This window comes from Molossus molossus, unplaced genomic scaffold, assembly GCF_014108415.1.
Source record: "Molossus molossus isolate mMolMol1 unplaced genomic scaffold, mMolMol1.p scaffold_m16_p_2, whole genome shotgun sequence".
Lineage (NCBI taxonomy): Eukaryota > Metazoa > Chordata > Mammalia > Chiroptera > Molossidae > Molossus > Molossus molossus.
This window is the reverse complement of record NW_023425355.1, coordinates 136,924,724-136,940,267: the sequence shown is the minus strand read 5'-3', so window position 1 is coordinate 136,940,267 and position 15,544 is coordinate 136,924,724. Positions and strand designations below refer to the sequence as shown.

Sequence of the window (15,544 nt, the reverse complement as noted above, 5' to 3'; positions counted from 1 at the left end):
AACATGGAAGCTAAGCCATCTCCCCACCCCAGAAGTCTTGTCAGGATTGTGGATTTTCCACCTAGTGCTGCAAATCATCAGGACACCTGCTTGAGCCCCTAGCTGCCTGTGTTAACCCTCCCACTTTTTCAATGGCCTAGGACGGCAATTTTCAACCTTTTTCATCTCATGGCACTCATCAACTAATTACTAAACTTCTGAGGCACACCAAAAATATATTTTTTGCCAGTCTGACAAAAAATGGGTATAATTTTGGTTCATTCACATTGTACTGCTATGGTTGTGTTAGCTGTTGTCATTTTTTAATTTGACAATCTAACAAAAAAGAGGTCAGTGCCCCTGATCCAATAGTCAGGTATTGCAGGTTTTAAAAATTCTTGCGGCACGCCAGTTGAAACCTGCAATCCCTGGCCTAGGATGATTAAAACAAACCTGGCGGGATGGGAGTCACAAGGAAGGAAAACACAGAGTGGTAACACGCCTTCCTCCTCTCTCCTTCACTTGTTTTTGTAGTAGGTAGTATATGGGTTTGGGTGCTCTAACAAAGAGACCCCACATCCCAGGAGCTTCACAAAGATAGAAACATATTTCTCTCTTGTTGCCATGTTGATAGTAGAAGGTGTTCCATGTTATCAGGGATCCACACTCCTCCATCTTGTTCTGCTTTCCTAGGCATGTGGCTTCCATCTCTTGGCTCAGTGCGGTTGCTCTGACACCTGCCATTCCATTCACATTGGCATACAGCCACTCCTAGCCTCTGGGGAGTCTTTAGCTAGGAGGCCCTATGCTAGACAAAAGGCTCTTAATCTCAAAATAGGAGGCCTGACTTTGTAGAAAACCAGCATTCTCTGTCTCACATATATTTCATCATCATTCATGTAAAGATAACAGTTGAAGCTTAAGTGGTGGGTGAAAACTGTAAGGTAGACAATGTGATAAGGCTGAGTTTTGTCAGTAGGTTCATAGCATGGGAGGCTGGGCCGCGGTGGATGGGCTGTAAAGGACAGGAACTTGAGAAGAGTTAGGAGGAATTTGTAACTGGTGGCCCCTTCAATGTAATGTAAAGGCAAATGAATATTAAAATTGGTTTTCAATTATTTTTGGTTTCTGACCTGTTTCTTTTTCTCTCTCTTTGGTTTATTTTCCCACCTGCAGGGAGCAGATTGCTCCAATTTTGTCCAACCAACTACTCTGGCAGTAAAGCCTCAGCATTTCCCCCTTGCACAGCCCCCATTCCCCACCTTCCAGGTGCCAGCCGGTGCCCCCTCTCCTCTATGCTGCGGCCCACCACCCAGCCCCCACCCTGGCACAGGCACCCCCCCAGTGCCCAACTCTGCCCTCAACCCAGCCTACTTCCCTACACCTCCCCCCACTGCCTGTCCCCAACCTAGCCCCCACCCCACCTCAGTACCCCTCTCTGTGCCAGGCCACTGTCCCCAACCCAGAACATATCCTACCCTACCCCCACTGTGCTGGGCCAGAGACCCCCATCCAGCCCCAACCCTGCACCGGTGCCACCCAATACCTGGATGCTGGCCCCAACCCAAGCCCCCTTGTCCCCCACCCAGCCCCCAGCCCGCCCAGAGCACGTGCTACCACCCTCACCCTAGAGCAGGAGACTCTTCTCTACTCCCCTCCCCAGAGCAGGTGCTACAGTGCCCTTGACCTATCTCTTTGAAAGCCTCTCCAGGTTAGATTGGACATGATTTTGTGTCCCAAAATTAGAATAAGAATTGCACAGAGAGAAAATCTTGTGGGTAATTTTTTAAATTGATTTTAGAGAGAGTGGAAGGGAGAGGGAGAGAGAGATAGAAACATCGATGAGAGAAAACAATGATTGGCCGCCTCCTGCATGTCCCCCACTGGGGATCAGGCCCACAACCTGAGCATGTGTCCTGACCAGGAATTGAAACAACGACCTCTTGGTACATGGGTTGATGCTCAACCACTGAGCCACACTGGCCGGGCCTTGTGGGTAATTTTGATATTTCGGAAGTGAGTCCAGCAGAGGTGTGAATGGAGTACAGAAGGGATGAGAGAGATATGAGAATCACACTGTCACATCTTTCCTCCAGCAACTGGAATGTTTTGGTGGCCAAGGAAAAAGAATCATAGCTAAAGGGATGCAGTAAGTCTTCAGCCACAAGTTTTGTTCTCCTTTGGGGTAGGTTGGCCCTGCTCTTGAGCTCTGGTCAGGGGAACGGACCTGGGGCTTCTGGTGTGTAGACAGAGGGCTTGGCCTCGGGCTCAAGGAACCCTTCTCTCTCTCTCTTTTCCCTATTATATTTTATTGGTGACAAGAAATATGTCTATCTACTTCTTGTTACTAGAGAAAACTTATATTTTCTTTTTTTTAAATGAAAAGAATTTATTAGAGTATGTAACTAATTATACATGCGAGCATGCATTTAGTATCATACCTAGATTAGAAACTACAAAATTTAGTGAGCACTTCTAGTGTAATGTATATACAGTGTCTTTTTTTTTTTTTTCATGGTAAAAATCAATATGTTACAATGGTTTAAAACCTGTGGGTCGTGAACCCTTTGGGGGTCGAACGGCCCTTTTACAGGGGTTGCCTAAGACATAACAGTAGCAAAATTACATTTATGAAGTAGCAACAAAAATAATTTTATGGTTGGGGGTCATCACAACATGAGGAACTGTATTTTTTTTTCATTTTTTTTTGGAAAACATATTTTCTCTGAAATATTCACTTTATCCTTGATGGTCTGAAATTTATTTTCTTATTTTTTAATTTATTTAAAATTGAGTTAATTGGGGTGACATTGGTTAATAAAATTATATCATTTTCAGGGGTATAATTCTATAATACATCATCTGTGTATTGTATTGTGTGCTCACCACCCTAAGTCAAGTCAAAAAGCCCTTCTGTTTACACCAGCGATTGTCAACTAATTTTATGTCATGGCACACAAACTAATTACTAGAATTCTGTGGCACAACAAAAAATATATTTTTTGCTGATCTGACAAAAATAGGTATAATTTTGATTCATTCACACCAGACGGAAATTGTGTTGCCTGTTGTAATTTTTTTTTTTTATTTGGCAATCGAAGGGAAAAGAGGTCAATGCCCCTGAGTAAACAGTCAGGTATTGCATGTTTTAAAATTTCTTGTGGCACCTTGGTTGAAATTCGCTGCTTTACACCAGCAGGAAGGAAGAGGAACCGGGCTGGAGTAAAGATGTTCGGAGGACAACTTCTCTAGAAGGAGATTAGAGGCTGGAGGACTGGCTGAGATGGACTTCACTTGTGCTAGCTTCAGGCTCAGCAGAAGGAGGAGGCTTGATCTGCTCTGGGTGGAAGTCTTGGGCCGGTCAGGGCGAGGGTGCAGTGGTCATCAGCCTCTCTTGGTGATGGAATGAGTCCTGGAGCTGGATGGGATGTTTCTGAGGCTTCTGGAGCCATCCTGGGCACATGCACGTAGTGGGGCAGCAGCCTGGGAAACCAGGGAGGAGGAATCCAGGACGGACGGTCAGTACACACACTTAAAATCACTATAAAATCTGAATTTAACGGGAGAGGATGACATTATAGAAGGTGACCTTCTAAGCTCCATGGCAAGGGCCCTGGCGTGGGGGTCTGTGTAGGCCACTGGCTGTGCTGAAGCCCCATGTCCTCAGGCCAGGAGCCTCCTGAGCCACCCTGGCCACTTTCCTTGTCTCTTTTTGGAGCATCTCCTGGGTGCAAGAGCATCAGAGTCTTTCCAGGTTTGTTACAAAGAGGTCTGAGATAGAAAGATGTATCAAGGGACAAGGGCTTAGATAGACAAACCCTATGGGCCAGTTTCTGTCTGTGTGACTGGTCCCACTGCTTTAGTTCTCGGAGTCTAGGGATCACCCATTCCCCTAGCGGTGTGAGAATTCAGGGAGATGCAGCTGAGGAAGCAGCTTGACAGAGCCAGGGCTGAAAGTGTGAGCTCCTTTATTCCTGCTTTGTTCTCCCCTCAGTCCCTGCTACTGTCTTTTCCACAGCTCACCCCATTATACGGGAGCCCAGGAAGGCAGCTGAGTGGCTTGATGTTAAGGAAGATTTTCAGTTTGTTCTTCGGATCAATTGCAGCATGGCTTCTGGAGTTACTAGCAGTTCACTAGCTGTGCAGTCTTGTCCCTGTTTCCCTTTCTCTGGAGGATCACGGCCATCAGTATGGATGGCTCCACACAGTGTCCTGGGGTAGGGTCATCACTTTCCCCTAACAGTGGAGGCAGCTTCATTACTGGCCTCTGTCCCCATTTTATTCACTTCTTCACTTGGGAAGTGGGGGATTTTTCTAATTGGTGATTTTGGGAAGAATAACTGGCTACATCTGTCAGCTGTGCCTTTTCCTCCCGGGAGAAAGACTGCGGGCAGGGTGGGATTCCTGGGTGGATGAGTCCAGTTAACACTGGAATCCACCTGCCAGCTCCTTGGCCTATCACTCTGAGCTATGCCTTCCAACTTAGGTCTAGTATGAGGAAGATGTTATTTTAGCCTCCATCTTCAATCTTTTATTTACCAACATTTCACAACCTGGGAGCAGGGGAAAGAAGGGTGATATTTACTGCAGTCCCTTTGAACATCTCAACACACAGCATAAAGTAGGTATCAAATCTCTCTACCCCCTTTCTGTTTCTACACACACACACACACACACACACACACACACACACACGTGTTATCAGGTTCTGTTGCTTCCTTCTCTATCACAGAGCAGATTTTGCCAATCCCTTTGGCATCATCTCTTGCTACATCATTTTATAGACACTAGTTACCTGTATTCATGGTCAATAATTCCTCTCTTCCCCAGGATGTTATATACCATGAATCTAAAATAAATTTTATGTTGACTGAATGCATATTTAAATAGTGGCCCTCAGAACTCTAATACTCTTCTCCCCTACCTGGCTAATCTCTTTTCTTGCTGTGTCCTGGCCCACACACCTCATATCAGCCAACTCATCTTTACTCAGGCATTTTCTGTACACAGGCCTTTCTCCCACCTCATTAAACTCATAAATCCCATTATAAATATTTAAAGCAGCTCCTTTCTCCTCACTAGTGAAGATGTCCCCATGACCCCTGTTCCCTGGTCCCCACACCCTTGTGTACCTCCCTTCCACTGAGTTTAGGCTGCACTTCCTAACTGCCTTCTATTGAACAGAGTACAGAAGTGATGAGATATCAATTCTGAGGTCAGATCGAAAAGACTGTGGCTTCTGTCTTAGGCATCCTCTCAGGAAGGCAGCTGCCACATCATATGGCAGCCCTTGGACATATGAGGCCAACAACTTTGTGAGTGAGCAGGGATGTGAATTCCCACTCCACCACACATAGAGCCTTCAGTGGAGATCACTGCCTCACCTGACAGTTCGACTGCAACCTCATGAGAGACCTTGAAGTAGAGGAAACCTCTAAGTCACCCCTAAGTTCCTGACCCACAAAAAATGTGAGATAACAAATATTTGTTGTTATACAGCAATTTATATGAAAACAATGTTTTCTGCATCTGCCCAGTTTTTTTTTTTTTTTTTTTTTTTTTTTTTTAATCCTCACCCGAGGACATTTTTTGATATTTTGTTCAGATAGAGTGGGAAGGAGAGAGAGAGAGAGAAACATCGACGTGAAAGGGACACATCGAGTCGTTGCCACCCACACGACCAACCAGGGCCGGGGACAAACTGCAGCCAGGTACGCGCCCTTAGCGGGAACCGAACCCATGTCTCTCTGAACCGCAGGCCGATGCTCTAACTGCTGAGCCAAACTGGCCAGGGCTGCATCTGCCCAGTTTTCAATTAAAGGCATTATGTTTTTCTTGATTATTATTCTGTTTTCCCAATCTCACTGCCAAGCCATTCTCCTCTTGGTACCCTCCCTCCACTGACAACAACCACAAAATCTGGTGAAAAGCTGTCTGTTGTCAGCTTGTTATCTGTTTGCTATTTGAAGTCCTGATATCTCAAATCTGAACTGTGAAAATCTTTGCAAAAGTCCTAGTGAAATTTTGAAGGAGTGAAGTCTCTTCCTTGAAAAGGAAAATATGCAAAGTTTCTTCTTGGTGCATGAAATATTTGATATGTACAACCTGCTCTGGTGGTTATTTTTAGATCTTTTCTCTGATGAAGTACCTGGGTCTTGTTTTCACCTGTCTTTCAATGCTTGTGTGTGACTGAATGAGGTCAGCTCCAACGAAGCCTAGGAGTTCCTGCATAATCTTTACGGGGAAGTTCTGCATATACGTGGATATTTATTCTTTTTCTTGTTTCCCTGTTATTAATTTAAACATATTTTGTTGTTTGCTTTTCTCATATATGAATATAGATCTCTTGTTTATATGGAAATATATCTGTGAAGAATAATCAGCATGAGTGTCACCATTTGGAAATATTCATTGAGTGAGGGTTTCTGGTTTGTAATGTTGCATCTTGCTTATTAACTTAGGTGTCAGTGTATTCCAAAAGTTAGCATGGATGCTGGCAAAATCAATAGCAATGCTTATGTTAGAAAAAGTGGGTACACAAGACATAACTCTGGTTGGAAAACAGCACCCTGATAGAATCCCTTCCTGAATTGCTGAGTCAGTCAGTGACATATGAGCCTCCCTCCATCAGGGGACTGTAGAGAAGCTCTGGCCAGCATGGGTAATGGTGGCAATCAGCACTGAGTTCCACTCTAGGCATTGTCAAATGTCTGTATTATCTGCTAAATGTATACACTCATGACAGTCATGCAGAGGATTTAAGCTTTCTTACGATATAATAAGTAAACTGTGTGACTAGGATGTGGTTTTGGTCACTGTGCTTATATTGGTCAGGATAAACTATACTATGCTGCATAAAAACCAACCCTGAAACCTCACTGGCTTTTCTCACAGGTAAAATCTGATTCTCCATAGCTGCTGCTGCTTTTGTGCAGCCCTGCCCATGAATCACATGACCTCCAAGACTCTCTTTGTTGCCTCAGCCCAGAGGTGACCTGTGATACTTCTACTCAGACCACTGGTAGAACTAGCCATGTGGCCCTGCTTAAGTGCAAACTAGTTATTTAGATGGTTTTCCCAGGAAGAGGAGAAGTAAATGGAAGATTTGGTGAACACATAGCATTGTCTCTACCACAAGGCTTTCAACATTATTTTCCAGCTAAAATGACTGCAGACATGCTTTGGGGTTGGACCAAGTTGGTGATCAAACTGAGAAGCTGGCTGGGTGTAGTGCTTAGGTGTGCACAGGTGACTGGAGGGGCTGTGTCTGGCTGGAGCCCATCTGCTGCTCCTAAGGAGGGTAGTAATCCTTGCATTTGTTGCCCTGCAACATTTTGAATCTTATGTTATGGATCTTCTAATTTTTCAGAAGTAAGTAGAAATAAATATTTTTAAGAGAATTTATTGATTGATTTTTGAGAGAAAAAGAGAGGGAAAAAACATTGACTTGTTCCACGTATTTATGTATTCATTGGTTGCTTCTTGTATTTCTTGTATGTGCCCTTGCCGGCATTCAAACCCACAACCTTGTTGTATCGGGATGATGCTCTAACCAAGTGAGCTACCTGGCCAGGCGTAGAAATGCAGATGTATATGTAAAATCTCCCAAGTTTTAAAATGTAGGCTTAAGTATATGAAAACATCATCCAAACAACAGGTGCTTGCAGGCCTAATCTGACCTATGTGCTGCCAGCAGAAGAGCTCAGCTCTGTGGCCTAGGAACTTGGATTTTGAATGGCCCTGTATATATCTGCGTGGTAGCATTAACCCCAAATTTCTAAGAGTAATATTGGCTCTACCTGTGAGCATTTCCTCAAGTCCATCTTGGTTCAGGTTTAAATCCTTCATCCTGGCACTACTCCATGCTCAGCTGACCACGGGAGCACTTGTGGCCACATTTACAGGACTACAGATTCCCTGCACTCCAGGTCACTGCCAGGCTGTGAACTCTTGAGGCATTTGGGAAACCACAGTGTTGAGAGCAATTCAAACACAGGATAAGGGTTGGGCACTCACTGTGATCTTGGAGAGCTGAACAAGGTCTGGAACAGGAAGTCCCTGTCAGCTTTGGACGGGCCCCCAAAGGCTGTGAGAAGCAATGACAGGGTTATAAATGGGGTTGGAAGTGCCCATTCAGCCAGACCTGCATCCTGGACAGATCATTCTGGCAGCCACTGGGTATGGGAAGGAGAGCTCTCAGCAAATAGCACCTATCACCCACTCTGCACATTCCCCTCCATGTAATCCACCCAGGTATTTCCCTTGGAGGTGACTTCAGCAATTTCATTCTACCTTTTTCTGGACTGTTCTCATAAGAGGAGGTGACTCTCTGAGGTTGGCCCAGGTTGTTGGGTCAATTACAGCCAGCAAATAGTCAAGTGCCACCACCTTTCTCTTTCAACTTGTAGCAGCAGCTCCTTTAAAAAAGCTGTGGTACATGTACACAATGGAATACTATGCAGCTGTAAGAAAGAAAGATCTGTTATCCTTTGAGATGGCATGGAAGGACCTAGAGAGTATTATGCTAAGCAAAACAAGCCAAGCAGAGAAAGACAACTATCATAATATCTCACTTATTTGTGGAATATAATGAACTAAACAAACTGATGAACAAAATTAACTCAGAGACATAGACTGACAAGCCTCAGAGAAGGGGGTTTGGGGGAGAAGAGATAAACCACAGAAGTTACATGCATGCATGCATGACCAATGAACATAGACAACAAAGCTGTGGATGGGCGGGGGCAGGGAGGGTGTCAATGGGGGAAAAATGAGAAACATCTATTAACAAAAACAAACAAACAAACAAAGATTGTCTGAAGTTTGGGAAGTCCAGCTTTTTGCAGAGGGCTTAGATGAACTTTCAGGCAGAGCCCATTAATAACTGCTTCTCTCATTTGCTTTCTCAACATTAAAATGTCAGGTTAACACAGAACTTATATGCACGTATGTATAACTATGGACGTAGACAATAATGCTGGAGGAGGAGGATTGGGAGGAGGGTATCAATGGGGGGAAAAGGAGAAACGTCTGTAACAACAACAACAAAAATGTCAGATTAAGGACACGGGGAGGCAACCAGAAGCCTGGGCCACCTGTGACCTGGATTTCAGAATGCAGACTTGCTGTGTTCCTCAGAAGCAGAAAGTTCTGGGCTCAGCGGGGAAAGCCTTGTGTCCTCTGGACACTCCTTTGGGTGTGAACGGTGATGGATGTCCCCCTTAACTCAGGCTCCCAGGGGCCAGGCACCAGGGCCAGGAAACAACACAGGACTCACGTCACCACTGTAAAGAAGGTTAATGAAGACAGGTTCCCCAGTTCAGTACCTGGAAGCCATCATAGTTCCACGGGGTGGGATGAGGTGTCAGCCTGGGGCACACACATTGCCACCTGCTCCTAGACCTGGGCCGCCTGCCCTCCTTGGCACCCTTGGCCTCCACAGGCCAGGACTGGGCTTGGTAGACAGACTAGCCTCTGTCAGTCAGATGTACCTCTCCGAGGCCACCTATTTACTGTAGGCAACATAACAAGGGGGTGTGGTCGCTTTTATGTACTCATTTCCTTCCCAGTTTCCTTCCTCTTCTGGCCACCATCACAGCTCTATCTTCCCCCCCAGTCTCTGTCTCTCACACACACATTCATTCTCTCTCTCTCTCTCTGTCTCTCTCTCTCTTTCTCTCTCTCTCACACACACACACACACACGCACAGAGACACATAAACATGCACACCTCTCTGTGTGTTAATGAGCTAATGGGATTCAGTCTCACCACTCCTAGGATGCTGCCTCTTCTGGGCCCTTCCCTGTCATACAAAGAAAATGTTCCTCAAACTTTCTCCTGAGTTATTGGCCCCTCCCCCAAGAAGTGTTCTTAAGGCCTTGAGCCAACAAGCCCATTGTGGCTTCTGGGTGGGTGGGGGCATCAAGAACACAGATCTTAGTCAAGTGTTGGGCTTCACATCTGGGATCTGCAGCCCCCAGAATTTCACACAGGTACTGGCAATTGGTGGTGCCTTGTGAAATCCAGCCACTGGGTTTAGGTGCATTTAATGGAGTGGAACAAAAACCATCAGTGTATGTCATGCAGTCAAGGACATGCAGTAAGGGTTGATGCTGTTGTGAGAGGTTGTGTCCATCCTGTGTCTTGTGTGCGGTGGTGGCGGTACTATAGGTTGCTTTGAAGTCACTTCACACGCTCTTCGTGTCTGCACCGTGGGTCCGGCCTGCTCACTTCTGCTGCACATAAACCAGCTTGGTAGCATGAACCTGCCCAGGTGGTGTGAGAATGAAGTGTGACGATCCTGTGATTGACCCTGCATGGTGTCAGAGCAGTGCACCTCAGCCTGTTGCCCGTGAGAATCCTCTAGAACCTTTAAGTCCAGCACTCACCCCCCTGACCAGTGACATGGGAGTCTCTGGGGCCCTGTCCTGAGCACCAGGATTTCTTGTAGCTTCCCTGATGATTCTGGGTGCAGCCAGGGTGGGGAACAGGCATGTAGAAGATTGACCAATGCTAGTGGTAACACTGCTGGGCCCTTTGCCTGCCCTCCTTTGGGTGCAGTGGCTGGAGACTGGGCCTTGTGCTCCCCAGCCAGCCCATCACTCCTTTTCCAGCTCCCTTGGGGACCACACCTTCTTTCTTTCTGTTCCATTCCAAGAGCCCCACCAACATTTCCCTGTCCTATTTTTCTTGTCTCTGCCAACCTAAGGTTGTTTCTTTAGCTGAATACATGGCAGCATGCAGCATCCTCCCAACTTATATCTTAGCCCATAAGGACATCTGGAAAGGCCTGGGCCCCGAACCTCTCTTGCAGGCTTTGCGGAAACAGTTTTCTGTTACTAAAGGGCAAGGAGGATCCTTTCTGAAAACTTGGGCACATGAGGATTTTCAATCTGGATCTTTCCCAAGATGTGTGATGCTCACAGACTAGCTTTCAACAGAGACCAAGGTCACTAGCCAGGTGCCTGGGTTAGGACCACTGTGTGCAGGAGTGCCCTGTGGTTGTCTCAGGGGATGGCGGGGGCAGCAGAGGGTTCTGTCCTCCCAACATGTAGACATTTGTATTGCTTCTTTCTCCTCTTATCTTATCTTTTCCTATACCTGGTTATATTTTACTTTGTACATTCTATTTAAAAATTATTTTTGGAGAAATAACTTGATGTTATCTTCGCAGGAAAGAATTTTTGTTTGCTTATGCTGGGTACCTAGGAGTGCTAAATAAAACCACAAATGATATGAGACCAAACTACAGTCTGTGTGGTTAACTGAATCACTTTTTCTGAAGGGATGGCTTTTTGTGGTCCTTGTCCAAGATAGGAGACAGTTTACCTGCTCCCCTCCTTCAGTAGGCCCAGGATTCTGCCTTTTGTTCCTCAATCCCATAAAGTCACCAGAAATACACCCAGGGCTCTTCCAGCTGTTTCTGGATCAGTAATAAATGTTCTAGAGCAAAGCAATAGTAGTCCTCTCAGCTTCTCACACCCGTCTAAGTTTCCGCCCTTTTCCAGCTCTTAGCTCACTAGTTGCTCATTGTTTTGTTAAATTTTTGATGTTACTGAGATTATTTTAGAACATTTTATTCATCTTTTTTAGTTGTCTTTCAGGGGAACGGCTGTTGTGCATTATCCAGTCCACCATTGCAGGAAGCAGAACTCTCAGTTCCCATGGCTGCACGGGTGTTCATAGAAATACCTAGTCTGTCCACAGCCTCTGTGGCTCAATTTGTACCTAAGGACAGATAGATGACACTACCAGCATCTCCTCACTCTTCTCTTCGTGCTGTGAGACACCATTTTCTGCCCTACTCAGGTTGATGCAACTTAGGCAGACCAGGAGAAAAAAAGCTAGCCTTAAGAGTTACAGTAAGAAAGCGTTTCCTGCCCTGGCCGGTTTTGCTCAGTGGTTAGAGCGTTGGCCTGCGGTCCAGAGAGACCCGGGTTTGGTTCCCGCTAAGGGTTCGTACCTCAGTTGCAGTTTGTCCCCTACCCTGGTTGGGTCATGCGGGTGGCAGCCACTCGATGTGTTCCTTTCATGCCGATGGTTCTCTCTCTCTCTTCCTCTCTTCTTCCCACTCTATCTGAACAAAAAATGGAAAAATGTCCTCGGGTGAGGATAAAAAAACAAAACAAAAACGTTTCCTCCTTTTAGTCTGCATCCCTCCATGGAGAAGATGGGTCAAGTGAAAGGACAGAGAGGGCTGACTGGAAATGAAAGTAATGGGATTGTCATACATCTTTTGGATGGTCAGGTATATTCCAGGAATAGACATTGTGTACCTGTTAAGTACTAGGTGCTGGAGGGAGACCCAAGAGTGTGAGTGCATCAGTCTGAGTCCAGGAGCAGAGAAAAACCACACAGTAATTTGAACAGAGGAAGTTAAATACCAAGAATTATTATGTATAACAGGATCAGAGTAATGAAGGATTGGCTAGTAAGAAATAAACTCTAAAGAATATATAAGAATGGCTATAAGTAACAGCTACTACTTCTAGGGCTGAGATAGTACACTGAAGTGGCACAACTATGACTCAGTGAATGATATAAGTCACTATAGTGCTGCACTGGTAGAACTTGCTATAAATCAACCCTCTGGAACTTTCTGGAACTTTGTCCTGTAGTGAGTGCGTGTATGTGTCCGTCCGCTCATGCGCTGCACTCTGCAGCAGCCTGACTAGAGAGCAAATGCAAAACAAGAAAGCAAAACTCATTTCTTCTTCATTCTCTCTGCAGCACACCCTTACTGAAAAACATATTTAATTGTGCTACTGGTAAAGGGTAAACAATTATGCTGCTAGCAAAGGGGTAAAATATATCCATTTTCACAGAGCAGGCAAAGGGGTGAATTTGAAGTTGAGAAACAATTCATGGATCACCAGCATAGCGCATTGTTCTACTACTCAGCTCCCTCATGCACTCTCCTACACACATTTACACTCCCACACAATAGCAAAGCAGCTCTGCATTTCTACCTGACAAGATACACCTTTACTTTTTACTGGTGAAGAAACTCCCCCCCCCCCCCGCAAATGAGGAGACCCACAGTGCCAAGAGTCATTGTACAACTGACACTGTGAAAGAGAATCAAAATTCCAGGCACTATGCTGGATGTTTTATATTTTATAACATTTACTTCTTAGAACCTTGTGAAGGATGTGCAATTTTAAATATAAATAAGATGTGTTGCTGCTCTCCAGGAACTTAGAAGGAGAGAGGCATGCTGACAAAGATTTCTAATATCAGGTAAAATAATTTAAGTGCTAAAAGGAGGTGAAGGTAACCTGCCATGAAATCCTAGAGAAGGAGTTACTCATTCTTACCAGGAAGCTGTAGGAAAGTGTCTTGGTGCAGGTATTATTAGAACAGATGGCCCACTGGAACAGATTTGAAGGATGTGAAAAATTTCCAGAGGCAACTGCGTGGGAGGTAGAATAACATAAGGGTTGGGAGGGGGTAGTACACATGTTCAAGTTATAACTCTGCCATTAGCCTTGCAGCTTTGAGCAAGTTAGCCTCCTCTAAGCCTCAGTGTTCTCATCTTTAAAATGGGACAATAAAAAATAAAATAAAATGAGACAATAATACCAATTTTTTACAGCATTGAGGACCACATTAGGTCAGACATGTTAAGTGTCTGGCTTGTGTTGAGCACTAGGTAAATAATAGCTATTATTTTATGGAGAAATGAAGCACATGGCAGTTTGTAAAATGGCAAGTAGAGAGCACTACAGCTGAAGGGCAAAGTGGCATGAGTTTAGTAGGCCTTATTAGGGGCACATTTTAAAAGCTGGATTATTTTCAGATTAATTCTCAAAGTTGGCATTGGACATGAATATGCAACCTGGAAAACATTAGAAAGTCTGAAATAAAATATCTTACATTATACATTTTTTTTCCTATGATTTGTTACGTATGAAGATCATTTGGGGAAGGGTGGAATTATACTGGTGGCTCACATTAAAAAAAATATGAATATACGTATAAGGTGACGTAAGCAAAACGCAACACTTATGGTCGTCGCTGCCCCCCTCCTCCATCCGGGTGCTCGCAGGATAGGTGCTACTGCGCAGCCGCCAAATGGTCTCTTAGGATACAACTGTTGCACTTCTAGCGTTTAGCGCTTAGTCTACTGCAGTCGCCTGGAGTGCACAGTTGCTCTCCGGCCGGCCGCAGCACAGACACCGAGCCTGAGGCGCTCGCTCGCGGACTTTTGCCTCACAATGTGTGAGGAACCGGGTAAGGTGACTTCCCTGAAGCTACCCCACCAGTTTCAGCCTCTTTCCTCATGGGTCCAGGGAAAGACTCTCACAGGGTTCACACCGAGCCCACCTAGAGGGCTGCATAGGGCAGGGTGGGATTGGCCAGTTATCGGCCAAAGCCTATGACCGCTGTCTCGCAAGTGGTCATTGCAAATGCGGGAACTCAGGTGTTGTGGGCAGGGTCTGGCCTTGGATCCAGGGCATGTGAGCGACTCGTGGCATCTTCGTGGTTCATGGTGTCTGAGGGGCTCGCGGCATCTTGATGGTTCATCATGTCTGAAGGGCTCATGGAGTCTTTGTGGTTCATGGTGTCTGAGGGGCACGAGGTATCTTCGCGGTCCAGGGTGTCGGACGGGATTGAGACATGTTGACGGTTCATGGCGTCTGAGGGGCTCCAGGCGTCTTCGCGGTGCAGGGTGTCTGAGGGGCTCACGGTATCTTAATGATTAATCGTGTCTGAGGGGTTCATGGCATCTTTGTGGTTCATGGCGCCTGAGGGGCTTGAGGTATCTTCATGGTCCAGAGTGAACGAAGGGCTTGTGGCATGTTAGTGCTTCATCGTGTCTGAGGGGTTCACAGTGTCTTTGCGGTTCATGGCGTCTGAGGGGCATGAGGTATCTTCGTGGTCCAGGGTGTCTAAGGGGCTCGCGGCATGTTGATGGTTCATGGTGTCTGAGGGGCCTGCGACATCTTTGGTTCATGACGTCTGAGGGGCTAATGGCATCTTGGTGGTTCATTGTGTCTCAGGGGCTCGAAATGATCTTGGGGCTCATGGCATCTGTTGGGTTTACAGGGCTTGAGGTGATCTGGGGCTTTCAGCATTGTGGGGTTCATGGTGTCCCAAGGTCTGGAGGTGATTTGGCACTCATGGCATTTCTGAGGTTCAGAGTGCCCCAGGGGTTCATGGCATTTGGGGGGTTTAGGGTGACCTGGGGGCTTGAGGAGTCAGGCCCTAGGCTTATATCTCAGGGGCTTGAGGTGATTCTGGAGCCAATGGTGTCCCAGGGCTTTGAGGAGAGAGGTTTGTGAAGCCGGCACATGGAGAGGCGGGGCCTGGTTTCCTGCTTGAGGGCCAGGATTCTTTCCAGGACCCCTAATAGCCGGAAAACAATCTCCGCCATTTTGACTCTGGAGACTGGGCCATGGTGATCCATTTTCCGTGCCCTCCAGAGGGCTGTGCCAGAGCTGGTCCATACTCTGGCACTTTTTCCTTTAACTTTTTTTCATTGCTTCATGGGCACATGCCACTAGCTGCTGCTAAGCACAGTCTATTGGGGAAAGTCTGCACTTTGTAGCCTCAGATTTCAGC

The 15,544-nt window shown here is 46.0% G+C and overlaps 1 protein-coding gene across 1 annotated transcript in view; it reads left to right on the top strand.

The window, feature by feature from the left end:
• LOC118635552 overlaps positions 1-15,544 on the top strand; it is a 52,288-nt gene that overhangs the window by 4,089 nt on the left and 32,655 nt on the right. The window lies entirely within an intron of this gene.